We start from the raw sequence: 16,507 nt of genomic DNA on the forward strand, positions 1-16,507 counted from the left end.
GCTATTGCATGATATATGATTAACAGGAAAACTAACAGTACTGTAGCAACAGCAAGGGCAAATAATGAGGCATGGAACAAGAATTAAAATGAAGTTTAGCTTTTCTATTGTGTGAGGGTGTGTTTATAGGTCATCTTTCTCTTGGGAACAATGAGATTATCTAAAATTGAAAGTGTTGATGCACTATTGACTTTGGACATTGAACAGGATTCCTAATGAATGGAGATGGCTGAAGGATGCGCTGAGTAGACTGGTGAATGTTGGTTAATATATATGAACGAATATTGTGCTGCTACTAAGAGGAACAAACTTGTGAAGCATGAATCACTGGAATGAACCTGTGGAACATTTGGTGATGCAAAATAAGCCAGAAACAAAAGGGAAATTATTGCATGGTCTCATTTTAAAAATCCATATAAGAAAGTAGGAGCCTAGATTGTAATCTCTTAGAGCAGTCACATTTAGTCTGGAGTGTTGATTATTATTTCTGTATCTTGAGAGATAATCTGGTGTTCTAGTTTGCTAGCTTCCAGAATGCAACACATCAGAGATGGATTGGCTTTTAATAAAAGGGGATTTATTTTATTAGTTCTTCAGGGGAAAGGCAGCCAACTTTCATCTGAGGTTCTTTCTTACATGGGAAGGCGCAGGGTGATCTCTGCTGGCCTTCTCTCCAGGCCTCTGGGTTCCAACAACTTTCCCTGGGGTGATACCTTTCTGCAGCTCCAAAGGCCTGGGCTGAGCTGCGAGTGCTGAGATGAAGTATGCTGAGCTGCTTGGGCTGTGCTATGTTGTGCTCTCTCATTTAAGTACCAGCCAATTAAATCAAACATCATTCATTGCAGCAGCCATGCCTCCTAGCTGACTGAAGATGTAATTAGCAACAGATGAGGTTCACATGCCATTGGCTCATGGCTGCAGTAACAGAACTAGGTGCTTTCACCTGGCCAAGTCAACAACTGAATCTAACTACCACATCTGGTATTTAGAGATGAGGACAAAGTCAATCATATTGGGATTAACATAATTCAGAACACAGGGGTAGGGAAGACTTTGTCTATATTTTAAAATCTCATCTACTCTTTGAGGCCAAAGGATTAAATGTTTATTCCATCCAGAACCTAAATTTTCTGTAGCACATAACCTAACCCAATCTGTCTGGATAGAATATCTGAACAATCCCAAACATAGGGAACCCAGAATAAGAATGAGGGCTGTTAATCCTGTATAGCTTAATAAAATGCTTGGATGTATCCTAGAGTATATTAAGCAGGTAATTAAAAAGTATTGGCAAAATCCCTTGAGGGATAGAAGGAAAAATATGGAACTATTAAACTTTACCATCAGAGAATCTACTGATACCATATTAAACATTAGGGATACCCACATCAAGAGTCCAAGCCCTTGATCTTGAGGCTAGCTCTTGTGAAACTTATGCAAGTAGAGAAGCTTAGCCTACCTACAGGCATGCATTAGAGTTACTTCTGGAGGACCTCACTTGCTACTCATATGTGTCCTTTCTCTCTCTAAACCCAACTCAAAATGCATCAAAGACCTAAACATTAGTGCAAAGACAATAAACTTTTAGAAGAAAATGTAAGGAAACATCTTGCAGATCTTGTGATAGGAGGTGGTTTCCTAGAACTTACACCCAAAGCACAACCAATGAAAGAAATAGGTAAATGGGATCTCCTCTAAATTGAATGCTTCTGCAGATTGAAGGACTTTCTTAGAAAGTAAAAGGCAACTGATCAAATGGGAACAACATTCGGAAAGTATATAAGGAATAAGTGCTTAATATCCAGAAGATGTAAAGGACCTCTACATCTCAACAACATAAAGACAAACAGCCCAGTTTAAAAAAAAAGGGCAAAAAAAAATAGATGACCTTTCCAAAGAGGAAATGCAAATGGCTCAAACACAAATGAAAAGATGCTTAACTTCATTAGCTATTAGGGAATGCAAATTAAAACCAGAATAAGATATTATCTCACACCTACTAAATGACAGTTATCAAAAAAAAGGAAACTACAAGTCCTGGAGATGATGTAGAGAAAGAGGTACACTTGTTCACTGACAGTGGTGACATAGAATGGTACAACTGCTCTAGATGGCAATTTGGCATTTACACAGGAATGTAAGTATACCATTGTCCTATGATCCAGCAACCTCATTGATAGGTGTATACTCAGGAACATGAATTGACATTTGTGTGCTGGTGTTTATAGCAGCATTATTCACAATTGATAGGAGATGTAAACAGCCCAAATGTCTATCAACAGATGAGTGGATAAACAATCTGTGGTATACAGATATGACACATGTAATAACGTGATTGAACCTTAAGGACATTACATTGAGCAAAATTATCAAGAAATAAAAGAACAAATACTTTATGGTCTCACTAAAATGAATAAACTATAATGAATAAACTCTGTGAGTTAAAGTTAAGAAAACAGGTTATCAGAAGATAGAAAGAGCATAGAGACCAGACATTTGATGGTGAAGAAGTACAGATCATTCAACAGGATTCATTGTAAAGATCCAGAAATGGGTAGGATAATATTATCCAGTTGTAGCACAATGTTGTAAGTATAATGAAAAAGCTGAGTGTAAGTATGGTTGAAAAAGGAAGAATAGGGACGTGTATGACACTAAAAGGAAAGACAGAGAATACGACCTGGGACTGTAAAACATAGCAAAATCTTGAGTGGGCACTGATGGTAATTAACTGTAGAAATATAAGAAAGTTTTTACATGAGAGATAACAGATGAGGGTCACCATTGCAAGATGCTGAAAATGAGACAGTACAGGGAAAATGCAATCAATGTAAACTATGAACTTCGGTTAACAGTAATATAATATTCTTCCATTAATTATAGCAAAAGCAATATAAAAAGGTTGAATGTTACTAAGGGGGAACATAAAGGAAGGGTATGGCATTCATGATTTTTCACTTGCCTCTTTTTTTTGTAGAAGAAATGGAAATGTTTTCAAAGAGACTGTGGGGGTGAATCTATAAGTATGTGATTATACTGGGAGCCATTGATTGTTCACTTAGGATGGTTTGTATGGTGTGTGAATAAAACTGTTTAAAAATAAGCAGAAGCATACAAGTACAGGAAAAGATGTGTGGAGGAAGACACTTATTCACTGTTGGTAGTGAAGTAGAATAGTGTTACCCTCTTGAAGGCAGTGTGTTGCTTCCACAGGAGGCTAAGCCATATGATCCTGCAATCCCATTATTTGGTATATACTGGGAAGACCTGAAAGCAGGGAAACAAATAGACATTTACACACTGGTGTTTGTGTCAGCACTATTCATGATTTGCAATAGATGGAGGTGGTCTAAGAGTACATTGATGGATGAATGGTGAGGGCAAACTATGGTGTATATATATATATACATCAATGAACATTGAGTAGCTGAATGAAGGAATGAAGTTGTGAGGGATACAAATAAGTGAATGAACCTTGAAGATATCATGTTGAATGAAATAAGCCAGGAACAAAAAGATAAATATGTTAAGGCCTCACTAATATAAACTAAGCATAATGAGCAAACACTGAGAACTGAATTTGAGAGCATAGGTTATCAGGGGATAGAAGGTGAGCAGACATTGGACAATTGAAGATCTTGGAGTTCAGGATGTTCAAGGAGGCTCCTCATAAAGTTCCTGGATTATAAGCTTTCACAGCAGTCACATCTATTCCTGAGTCTTAACTGTTATTTCTAAATTCCAAGTAGCTGAGGTCTTTGTGTGTAACCTGGTAGTTCCCTGGAACTCCCAGTATCTGTGTGTTTTAGTTTGATAGCTGCCGGAATGCAATATACCAGAAACAGAATGGCTTTTAGGAAGAGGAATTTAAAGTGTTGCTAGCTTGCAGTTTTAAGGCCAAGATAATGTCCCAATTACAAGTCTATAGAAATGTCCAAGCAAAGGTATCCAGGGAAAGATACCTTGGTTCAGGAGGCCAATGAAGTTCAGGGTTTCTCTCTCAAGTGAGAAGGCACATGGTGAACACAGTCAGGGCTTCTCTCTCAGCTGGAAGGGCACATGGTGTACATGGCATCATCTGCTAGCTTTCTCTCCTGGCGTCCTGTTTCATGAAGCTCCCTGGGAGGCATTTTCCTTCTTCATCTCCAAAGGTCACTGGCTGGTAGACTCTGCTTCATGGTGCTACAGCATTCTCTGCTCTCTCTGAATCTCCTTCATTCTCCAAAATGTTTCCTCTTTTGTAGGACTTCAGAAAGTAATCAAGGCCTACCCAAATGGGTGGAGACATGTCGTCACTTAATCCAGCTGAACAACCACTCTTGACTAAATCACGTCATCCAGGGAGATGATCTGATTACAATTTCAAGCATACAGTATTGAATAGGGATTATTCTACCTTTATGAAATCGAATTTTGATTAAAACATGGTTTTTCTAGGGTCCATACATCTTTTTAAACCAGCACACTGTGTGACACCTGAGATTGCCTCAGTTCTTCAGCTCTGAAAGTTAGCATTACCCCATACTGCATGGGTTAAAAAAAACTTAAAAAAAAGATCAGATCAATTAGATAAATGAATGAAGTTGATCTTGTTAGGACTAAGGTAAACCAGACTAAAGGATATAGCATGCTATTGACAGTATTTTCAGACTTCAACTTCTGGGTGAGAACAAAGGAAGAGTTATTTATTTGGTGTAAAATTTTTATTTTCTGTAGCACCTATTTAATAAAATCTATATGTTCATTTGATTTAAATAACATATTTACATGAACTCTAGAATAAGAAATGAGCTATTGTTATTTTGTATAATTTTAAGGCAGTACTCTGATACATCCCAGAGTATACTGGGCAAAAAAATTTTAAAAAAGTATTTGCAAAGTCCTCTTGAAGAACTGGGGAAAATTATGGAAATATTTACATTCCCCATCTCTGGAATTCCTAATATTCTCACAAGCATTAGGAATCACAATTTATTAAGTCATGCTCTTGATATTGGGATTTATGCTTATGAAACTTAATCCTTGCCAAAGAGAAGCTAAGCCTACTATACTTCTGCCTAAGGGCCACCCCCAGAGAACACGTTTGGTGTGTAAATGTGACTTCTCTCTTTAAGCCAACTCTGCAATTCTGCCTAAGGGCCACCCCCAGAGAACACGTTTGGTGTGTAAATGTGACTTCTCTCTTTAAGCCAACTCTGCAAATAAGCTCACTACCCTTCCCCCATATGGGACTTGACTCCCAGTGGTATATGCCTCACTGAAAATGTGGCACATGAGTCCAAGGGATATGCCAGGCCCTGGCAAAATGGGATTTAGAATCCCCTTGACCAAAAGGGGCACAAATGTGGAACAAAATAAAGTCTCAGTGGCTTAGAGATTTCAAATAGAGTTTATAGGTCACTTTGGAGGTTATTCTTATGCATATAATTCAGTAGACATGATTCTTGATGATTGTGTAACTATATAGCTTTGATCATGTGACCTTGTGATTGTGAAAATCTTGTGACTGACACTCCTTTATTCAGTATATGGAAAGATGAGTAATAAAATTAAGACACACACTAAATAAATAAATAATAGGGGAATTAGAGGTATGGGATATTTTGTTTTTTTTAAATGTTATTTACAAATCTTTGGAATAATGAAAACTGTTCTAATGTTGATCATGTGATGAATGTACAGTTATATGATGATGCTGTGAGCTATTGGTGGTATACTTTGGATACATTATATGGTGTGTGAATAACTCTCAATAAGACTGCATTGAAAAAGGATATGATAAGAGCTTCAGAATCAATAAATAGCTAGTTCAAGTTCACCGAAAATTAGTTGATTTTCCAATGGCTTTTCATAATCCAAAACTTTCTCTTTATATCATACACTATTCTTCCTTAAATGTTATAAACAAAAGTTAAAAAATATCAAAATGATTATGTGTTAATTAAAATAATTAATCAATCCTATTATATCACCATTCTTAGGAGATTTAATTCCCTGATGATTAGAATGAGTAAAAATCATGCCTTCTATCAGGTTGGGATTCTCAGAATAATAAAAGGTAGTGGGTGTTCAAAGTGAGAGTGACTTTTTGTTAGAAATAATTGAACCTTAAGGACTTGGTCCTTATGTGATAATTTAGTTATAAACATTTCAGGTTCATCATGTCTGTGACTTCTCTGGGAAATCATTCTCCCTTCTCAGGTATGATTGGACATATTTTAGATTTTAGAACCTACAAATAAATCTTTAATGAGTATATGTGAAACAAAAGCCTGAAATCTATATTCTGATGAACTACTAAATGCCTCTATAATATGAGAAACTGATTATGCTCTAGTCTCAGTGCATGGTTATGTACAAATGCACAGTAGAATGACATTACATAATAGAAAGGGAACTAAGCCAAAGAGAACATTTATTCCATCCACAACTATTTATCACCTATAATTTGGAAAACAGTGCTGAGTGCTGCTGAGGCCGCAGCTAGAGATTACACAAAATCCTTGACCCTAAGGAGGTCACATTTTGAGGTTGAAACTTATTCTAATGTAGACCTGACCCTATCAGTAAATAACAATAGCAGCTGCAATTTATTAAGGCTTACCATATGGCATTCCTACTGAAGTGTTTCATTGAAATTAACTTACTTGCATGGAGAGAGTTGCTATTTTTCACTACAGTTTATGGATGAAGAAACTAAGGCAAATAGATAAACAATGTGTTAGAAGCTCACAGCTAGAAACTAGGGGAGCTGGGATTTCCACCCAGGAATTCTAGCTCCAGAATATTTCTCAGGAACTGTTACACCCTTTTGATTCTCAATAATTAAGCATTCTTATTCTATGTTGATTCATGAACAAAAATAAGGGAATGGAATTCAATAAATCTTTCTGGTTTCTTCAGAAATATCAAGGCTTTTCTTTTTAAATATCAGCATGCTATAACCACTTCATGATGAATTGACCACTTTTGGATTAATCATCTATCTATCTATCTGATGAAAGTTAACTAAAATTTATTTCAGGAAGCTGCCTTCTCTAAATTTTTTTCCCTTCAACTTGAATCATGACTCGATGTAAAGAAAACACCACCCTTGTTAAAGCTGAAAACTATTCTTCTAAATTGTAGTGGAAGTGAATAGGGGCAATGAGCACCTACATAAGAGAGCCCAAGTTGAAGGTGAAAGTTTGGAGGACAAAGTTTGGGACACCACAGAGCCACTTATGTCCACCTATAAATGTTTCTCTCTGAGGTTTCCTTAACTAAACCATAAAGGATGCTGTGTTCTGCTTCTTTAAATGAAGGTTGCTCTCATAAAGGACTCAGTTAAATTATCTGGAAAGTTAATTTGCTCAGCTTACCTAATTTTCTTACAATCAAGAATGAATGAATGGAGATAGTTATCTTTAATTTTCTCACAATCAAGAATGAATAAATGGGGGTAGTTATTATTTTAAGTGTTGATTAATATTTCAATGAATAGAGACATTGAAAATACCGAGAACATCTGCCTGTCTTTGTGTTATGATAGTCTAAGTGAAGTGAGCAAAGTGGCATTTTATATAAATCATGAAACATAGACAGTAGAACAGAAAGAGGAATTGTGAACTGAAGACAAATATATTTTCTATGTCTTATTCTGTCACTGAATGTCTATTTGTCTATTTCACAATTATTATGATAAACTTCAGTTTGTACTCACGAGCTTACAAAATAAAATGCAAAATAATTATGAATCTATTGACCTATTCAGCATGTCTTTCAACATATTATCTTAGTCAATAGGTCCAAAGACCTCATGAACAGAACGGGGTAATTCAACGGACAATAAAATTTGGGTGATGAATTTACAACGTATCTTACAAAGGGAACTGTTTCCAAACTTGCCACTGAATCGATTCTTAAAAGTGAGAATAACATTATGTGCCAGTGAAGGGGGCTGTAGATTTTTCATGGTGATCTCTCTGCTTACTTTCATCCTGGCTACATGTCGGAAGACGCACTTCAGGATTTCTTCAGTACACTCTCCATTATTTGCTAATATCACTGTTATTTGTCTATGATATTTGGACATGTTTTAGGTAACTTAAATTGAATTCATATTGTAGTGTTTTTATTAATGTACAAGGAGGCAACCTGAGGTAGAGTTACAAGTCATTATGATCTGGTTCAATGTTTCCCAAACTTCTTTCCCTTCTAGCCCCAAAAGAGAGCCTTTATATACATTTTTTTTCTGTAATCACTACTCCCCCATGAAAATTATATCTATCTTTAAATATTTAGATATCTCTACAGATATATTTGGAGAGATATAATATATACATAGAGAAAGATGCACATATACATGTGTATTTGTTTATAGACAGTTATATGTCTGTTCTTTCTACATAAAAAGAGATTTTGTTTTATCCCCAAGTACCAATTTTTGACCATCAGGCACACACACAAACTATAACAAAACTGAGGATATTTTTTTATTTTTTATTAATTAAAAAAAATTACAAGAAGCACAAACATTCCCAACACATACACTCAGCAATTCACAATATCATCACATAGTTGCATATTCATCATCATGATCATTTCCCACACATTTGCATCAATTCAGAAAAAGACCTAAAAAGACAACAGAAAAATAAAACAAAAACAGAAAAAAAATTTTACATACCATACACCTTACCCCTCGCTTTCGTTGATCACTAGCATTTCAAACTAAATCTATTTTAACATTTGTTCCCCTATTATTTATTTTCATTCCATATATTCTACTCATCCGTTGACAAGGTAGATAAAAGGAGCATCAGACACAAGGTTTTCACAATCACACAGTCACATCGTGAAAGCTATATCATTATACAATCATCATCAAGAAACATGGCTACTGGAACACAGCTCTACATTTTCAGGCAGTTCCCTCCAGCCTCTCCTTTACATCTTGAATAACAAGATGATATCTACTTGATGCATAAGAATAACCTCCAGGATAACCTCTCGACTCTGTTGGGAATCTCTCAGCCATTGACACTTTGTCTCATTTCCCTCTTCCCCCTTTTGGTCGAGAAGGTTTTCTCAATCCCTTGATGCTAAGTCTCAGCTCATTCTAGGGATTTTCTCAATCCCTTGATGCTGAGTCTCTGCTCATTCCAAGATCTCTGTCCCACATTGCCAGGAATGTCCACACCCCTGGGAGTCATGTCCCATGTAGAGAGGGGTAGGGTGGTGAGACTGCTCATTGTGTTGGCTGGAGAGAGGGGCCACATCTGAGCAACAAAAGAGGCTCTCTTGGGGGTAACTCTTAGGCCTAAATTTTAAGTATACTTGACCTATCCTTTGCGGGGTTAAGTTTCATATGAACAAACCTCAAACTGGGGGCTCTGCCTATAGCTTTGGTTGTCCACACTGTTTGTGAGAATATCAAGAATTCAACTTGGGGAAGTTGAATTTCTCCCTGTTCTCACCACTCCCTGAAGGGGGCTTTGCAGATACTTTTCCACTCATTGATCGAATCACTCTGGGATTAATCGGGGCATCACTCTGGACAAACCAGCAAAATCTCATGTCCTACCTGAGATTCCAAGTACTTATGGCGTTCAATCAGACTATCTACATAAGTTATATTAGGAGATGCACTAGTCAAAATATTAATTTTGTAACAAATAAACATTTTTTGCTTTAGTCTCACATAGAAGGTGACATTTTAAAATATTAATTGCCATCATTTTCAGTACCCTGCAATAACGACATTCCTTTGTTCTTCCTCATGCAAAAACATTTTAAAAATTGTACCTTGTACATTGCACTGTTATTATACACTCTAGGCATTCCTAGATTATACAATCTCAATCTTTAACATCTATCTTTCTGATTTCAATATGTCCCCAGCCCTCCTCCCTCTATCATTCTCACATGCAGCTTCATTCAGTAAAACTGAGGATATTTGAACCACATCCTAAAAATTGAATAGGGTTTGTTGCTAAGAGAGTAAACCAAAGTAAAATAGTCAGGGGAAGATGGATCCACATTGCAAGGTGAGGAAACACTTGAACACATTCAGGATGCAGGAAAGGAGATCTCAGTTCTATAGGGTTATGCATCTTATATCAGTTTCATTTACACCCAAATTCATTCATTTAGATACAAATACAAATGGGTATCTAATACTTTAAAATCCCATGAAGTGGTATTGTGCAAAACAAAGGGTTGCAATCTCAAAGAAAAGCACTGTTTTCATTCATATGTCCAAGGAAATTGTAAATGGACCAATATAAAGAGTTCAAGAAATGGTGCCACTAAAAAAAGGTAAGTTACTTTATACATAAAGAGCTCTACATCAGTTTAGATGTTTAAAATACACATCACATGCTTACTAGTCTCTTTCTTTATGTCACATATAATTACATGATTGATAGAAGGAGTATCAGAGGACATGATGGAGGTAATGGATAAAAGACAACATGCTAGTGAATATTATTTCCTTTTCTTTAGACTTCATTAGAAGCCAAGAAAATACAACGTTAAAGAAAAACTACACACCTGAAACTGAGTTTTCTTTTTCCTGGGACTGACAGAGCTGATTTGCAACCTCTCCTTTTTGGGGTATTCCTAGTGATTTATCTTATCACAGTAATTGACAACATGACCATGATTTTGTTAATCACAAGTGATTCAAAACTTGACACCCCAATGTATTTCTTCCTCAGTCACCTGTCCTTTGTAGATGTCTGTTATTCCACCACTGTCACTCCTCAGATGCTAGTTAATCTCTTATCCAAGAGAAAAACCATTTCCTTCATTGGTTGTTTTATACAATTCCACTTTTTCATCACCCTGGTGATCACAGATTATTATATGCTGATGGTAATGGCTTATGACCACTGCATGGCCATCTGTAAGCCTTTATTGTATGGGAATAAGATGTCCACACGCACCTGCCCCTCTCTGGTCACTGTGCCCTATATTCACCTGCCTCTCTCTGGTCACTGTGCCCTATATTTACGGCTTTGCAAATGGTCTTGTCCAGACCATCCTGATGCTGCGTCTGTCCTTCTGTGGACCTGATGAGATCAACCCCTTTTACTGCGCAGACCCACCTCTGTTAGTCCTCGCCTGCTCAGACACCTGTGCCAAAGAAACTGCCAGGTTTGTGGTGGCTGGTTTCAACCTCACCTGTTCTCTCACCATCATCCTCATCTCTTATATTTTCATCTTCACAGCCATCCTGGGCATCCACTCAGCTGAGGGGAGGCACAAAGCCTTCTCCACCTATGGGTCCCATCCGATGTCTGTCACCATCTTTTATGGAACTCTGCTATGCATGTATTTGAGGCCCCCTTCTGAGATATCTGTACAATAGGGGAAAATTGTAGCTGTTTTTTTATATTTTTGAAAGCCCTATGTTAAATCCTTTCATCTATAGCCTGAGGAACAAAGATGTGAAAAGAGCACTAAGAGAAGTTATTCCAAAGAAATTTTTTGCCAAATAAGGCAGGGATTTTGGATGCAGGCTTGTAACATACCTTCATTATCTGACCTATTAGGCAACATCTCAAATTACCAAGTCATTTTCTATCATTGAGTAATTTTACCTTTCTTAATTCACTTACACAAGTTGGAACAATGTATAACATTTTTTGCATTTTTTGTTAGAGTTTATGGTGCCATCTCGGGAATTTAGAACACTTACACACACACACAAGCTCATAAAATTTCAAAGACAACCCAGAAGGTACAGTCACTGCTCTATATAACCAAAATATAACAGATGACTCCATCTTTAGTGGTCATAATTGTGTGAAGTTATGAACGAGAATTAGAAAATGCTATGGAAATGGCACTCATTATATTTAATAATGATTAATAATTTCCAATATATTTTCCAGAATTCTGCCAACCACAGTAGGTGTGTTTTCATTTTTTTCATAGAAATTTTATTTTGGGGGGTATATCTGAGATTATTTCTCTAATGATGATTCTCTATCATTAGAATGATATTTCCTGTATTGCCACTACTCATAAGCCTTGTTAAAGCATTTTCATTGAGATATATACTCATAATGTACAATCCATCCAAAGTATGCAATTAACAGTTCCTATACCATTTCATAGTTGTGCATTAATCACCACAATCAATTTCAGAACATTTTCATTACTCAAAAAAAAAATCCCTCATCTACCTTCCAAATTATTGACCCCTAGCATTGGTGTGGTACATGTGCTGCTTTTGGTGAAAAATATTAAGTATTACTGTTAACTATAATCCATAGTTTGTTAGTATTTTCCCATATATTATACTATGGCCATACATTTGTTCTAGTTTATGACAGAATATTTTTATATTTATATTTATAATATTAATCACATCAATTTCTACCACAGGATTCAGTCTTGTACAGCCCCATGTCTCATCCTCTAGATTTCCTTCTAGTGAGATACATGACTAAATTTCCCCTTTCAAACACAGTCACACATGAAAAAAAAACATAGTCACACACATAATTCAATGCTTTTAATTACACTCACCATAGCATGCTATCATCACTGGTATCCATTTCCAAACACTTATATTCAACCTTGTTGAAAATTTTGTACAGATTAAGCATCCACTCCCCATTCTCTACTCTCATTCTATATCCTGTTAATCTATATTCTAGATTTTAACTATGAGTTTACTTATCATAATTAGTTCTTAGTACAATCATGCAATAATGGTCCTTTTGTGTTGAACTTATTTCACTCAACATAATGTCTTCGGCTTCATCTATGTTGTCACATGCTGCACAACTTCATTTTTTCTTACTGCTAGATAATATCTAATCATATGTATACACCATATTTTGTTTATCTGTTGTTCAAGTTATATGGATACTTGTGTTGTTTCCATCTTTTGGCAATTGTAAATGCAGCCTTCATGAACATTGCTGCGGAAATGTCTCTTTGCATTTCTGCTTTCATTTCTTTTGGGTATATACCTAGTAGCGAAATTGACATCTCATACTGTAGTTCAGTTCTTAACTCTTTAAGAATAGCCAAACTGTCTTCCACAGCAGCTGGACCATTCTATATTCCCAACAGCAGTGAAAAGCTTTTCTATTTCTCCACATCTACTCCAACACTTGTAAATTTATTTGTTTATGGTGGCCAAAGTAGAAGATGTGAAATGGCAACTTGGTTTTGATTTGCATTTTCCTAGTTGCTACTGAAGCTGAGCATCTTTTCATATACTTTTTTTTAGCCTGAGCAAGCACCAGGAATCGAACCCAGGTCTCCAACATGGCAGCTGAGAACTCTGGCTGCTGAGCCATCCTGGTCTGCCCCTCATATACTTTTAAACCATTTGTATTTCCTCCTTAGAAAAATATCTTTTCATGTCTTTTACTCATATTTAACTTGGGTTGTTAATCTTTTCATTGTTGAATTATAGGAATTACTTATATATTCTGGATATCAAAACATTGTCAGATATGTGGTTTCCAAACATATTCCCCCATGGAGTAGGCTGCGTTTTCACATTTTTGAAAAAGCCCTTTGAAGTACAGAAGTATTCAGTTTTGAAAAATGTACCATTTTGTTGCAGTCTTTCAGCAACCCGTGTGAAATAAAAGACACAGACGCGGACACTTCTCGAGGAATGAGTCACACAGACACACATAGAAGACAGACAAGATGACTGCAGCCCCGAAGAGCTCCAGCTGCTTTATTTTATATCATTTCTCATAGCTCTTTTGCTGACCAAGCGTGTTTTTTCAGTATATTATACTCCCTTGTTCTCTTGTTACTTTCAATCTAGCCTCCTGAATATCTGGGTAGCAAAAAGGGAACATTCCATATTTCATGTGCGAAAGTAGAAACAAAACAAGTCTGTTTGCAGACCATGTTCTTCCCCTTCATCCCCAGATAAGGCTCATGCTGGGAGCTCGCTGTTTGCAGCAGACCTCCTCAAGGCCACTTTGAAGCCAGTCACTCCTAATAAATTCCGCAGGTTTTCTTTTAACCCTTTGGCTCCTACACCATTTCTCTATTTTTTTTCTTCATTGCCTGTGTTCTGGGAGAAAGGCCTAAGAAATCACCCCCTATCACTAGATATTATAACTATTTCCATACATTTTCTTCAAGGAGTTTTATGATACTGTCTCTTATATTTAAATCTTTTATCCATTTTGAGTTATTTTTGTATATGTGGTGAAATAACATACCTCATTCATTCTTTTGGATATGGATATCATTTATTCTACCAGTTAAGTAGACTTGGGAGCCCCTTCAAAAATCAAGTGACCACATGTCTGAGTTGTGTTTCTGAGCTCTCAATTCAATTCCAATGATCATTATGTCTACCTTTATGCCAGTATCATGCTCTTTTTTCATGAGTAAACAAAAAATTTCCATTTTTTAAAAAAATTCATTTAATAAGCAAAATATTCAATTAAATTAAAAAAATCAGAATGGATTAATTTAGAATAAAATTGTCAGCCTAAAATATCAGCCCTTTTATTTAGGATCAAGGAGGCCAATAATTCCCATTTAAACAGCAGAATGGCACAATTGATAGTTTTACTTATATTTGATAGCACGGAAACATAAGTCATACAACAATGTGATAGTGACTGTAAATGTGAAGCAAAATGTGATTTGCTCACAAATTCTGGAATGGGAAAAACAAACAAACAAAACATCTCTTTCAAGTGTTTATCTGACCTTGCTTTCAAGTCAAGACAAAAAGTCCACAGCAGTTTAAAGGATGGTGAAAGCCTATGAGACCCACTAAAATAAAACTGTGATTTATTTTACCTATTACACTCCTAAAATGTTAATTGCAATAAGTAGGGTATTTTAGTATGAAATAACATTTTATAGTAAGTTTTGAGTAAAACAGCACTTAACAAATCCATTAATGGATTAGTCATGGTAGTCTTTAGATAAACAGGACATTTTATTTTTACTCTTCAACTTACAACCTTAAACAAACACACACACACAACATGCATAAAGGAAAACATAATTTATGACAGGTTATCAGGCACTTAACTTGGGAAAATATTTTCAGATTTTGAGGTAATCTAACATTTATTTACAGTAATCACAAATATATTCAAAGGAGCACAATTTTATACTGTACTAACAAGTTATTCAGCTTTTTAAACTATAGTTTTGTCACTCTATCATGCCAAAACTCACACCTAAGTTTGACTTCTTAAGATGATAATAAGGGGATGTGGTAGTTAGATTCAGTTGTCAACTTGGCCGGGTGAAGGTACCTAGTTTTGTTGCTGTGGACATGAGCCAATGGTACATGAACCTCATTTGTTGCTCATTACATCCTAGTCGGCTAGGAGGCATGCCTGCTGCAATGAATGATGTTTGATTTAATTGACTGATGCTTAAATGAGAGAGCTCAGTGTAGCACAGCCCAAGCAGCTCAGCATACCTCATCTCAGCACTCATAGCTCAGCCCAGGCCTTTGGAGATGCAGAAAGGAATCACCCCAGGGAAAGTTGTTGGAACCCAGAGGTCTGGAGAGAAGGCCAGCAGAGATCACCCTATTACTTCCCATGTAAGAAAGAACCTCAGTTGAAAGTTTAGCTGCCTTTCCTCTGAAGAACTAACAATATAAATCCCCTTTTATTAAAAGCCAATCCGTCTCTGGTGTGTTCCATCCTGTCAGCTAGCAAACTAGAACAGGGGATGTTTTCAAGTCTGAATTTTGGACCTGTTTAGATATTTCAGTGCTTAGGATACACTTGGAAAAACTATAAGGATACATGGGCACATGCGCCTGAGATTAGCAACTATCTCCTACTCCTTAATTTGAGATTAAAATTAATAGACTTTTTAGTAAAACAGTCAAACTATTAGTCATATAGACACTTTGAAAAAGAAGATTGGTTGAGGTGATAAACCTCAATGAAGCCTCAGGAAAACATCAGACAATGTAGAGCAGATACAAAGTGGAGAGCTTCTGTTTACAGGTGGAGACAGTGCTGTGATAACTCCCAGCATCAGCACTAAGGAGTACAACTCTCTGGAATTATTATGTTCTGGGCACAGTATGTTTCTTCCCCTCTTCTGAATTCCTTCCATGGGAATATGGAGTTTGCTTTACAAATGAATATTCATATTAGAAGATGGAGAACTTCCATAAGTACTTAGAAGTAGAAGACAGAACAGTGAGTGGCCATTTGGAATTATTCTCTTATCAAAAGTTATTCAGGTCTATTTTAGAATTTCTATTCCTTTCTAAACATCAATTTCAATTCAAAGACTATTTATCTTGAACAAATTCATCAACTTTGGTTTTCTATGATGTATAGACTAATCAAACTTCTGTTTTAAAACCATCAGGTAACATGTATAAAGAAAATTTTTTAAAGTTTTGATTTAAGGCATCATTCTGAAAAAATATTTAATGAGAAAAACTGTTGGGTTAATTTAGAGTTTGTACATTGCTTTTAAAAGATCTAAATACTTTATTCATAAAGCATTCTAAATTGACCCTCCTTGTACACCAAGTCAT

At 36.1% G+C, this 16,507-nt stretch overlaps 2 pseudogenes; one reads left to right on the forward strand and one right to left on the reverse strand.

Moving 5' to 3' along the window:
- The window catches only part of LOC143645599 (GTPase NRas pseudogene), a 15,264-nt pseudogene extending 4,836 nt beyond the window's left edge, over window positions 1-10,428 (reverse strand).
- A 26-nt stretch (window positions 10,429-10,454) lies between these two features.
- On the forward strand, window positions 10,455-11,483 carry LOC143645600 (olfactory receptor 5M10-like; annotated as a pseudogene).
- Window positions 11,484-16,507: the final 5,024 nt, after the last annotated feature.

This window comes from Tamandua tetradactyla, chromosome 9 (assembly GCF_023851605.1).
Source record: "Tamandua tetradactyla isolate mTamTet1 chromosome 9, mTamTet1.pri, whole genome shotgun sequence".
NCBI lineage: Eukaryota > Metazoa > Chordata > Mammalia > Pilosa > Myrmecophagidae > Tamandua > Tamandua tetradactyla.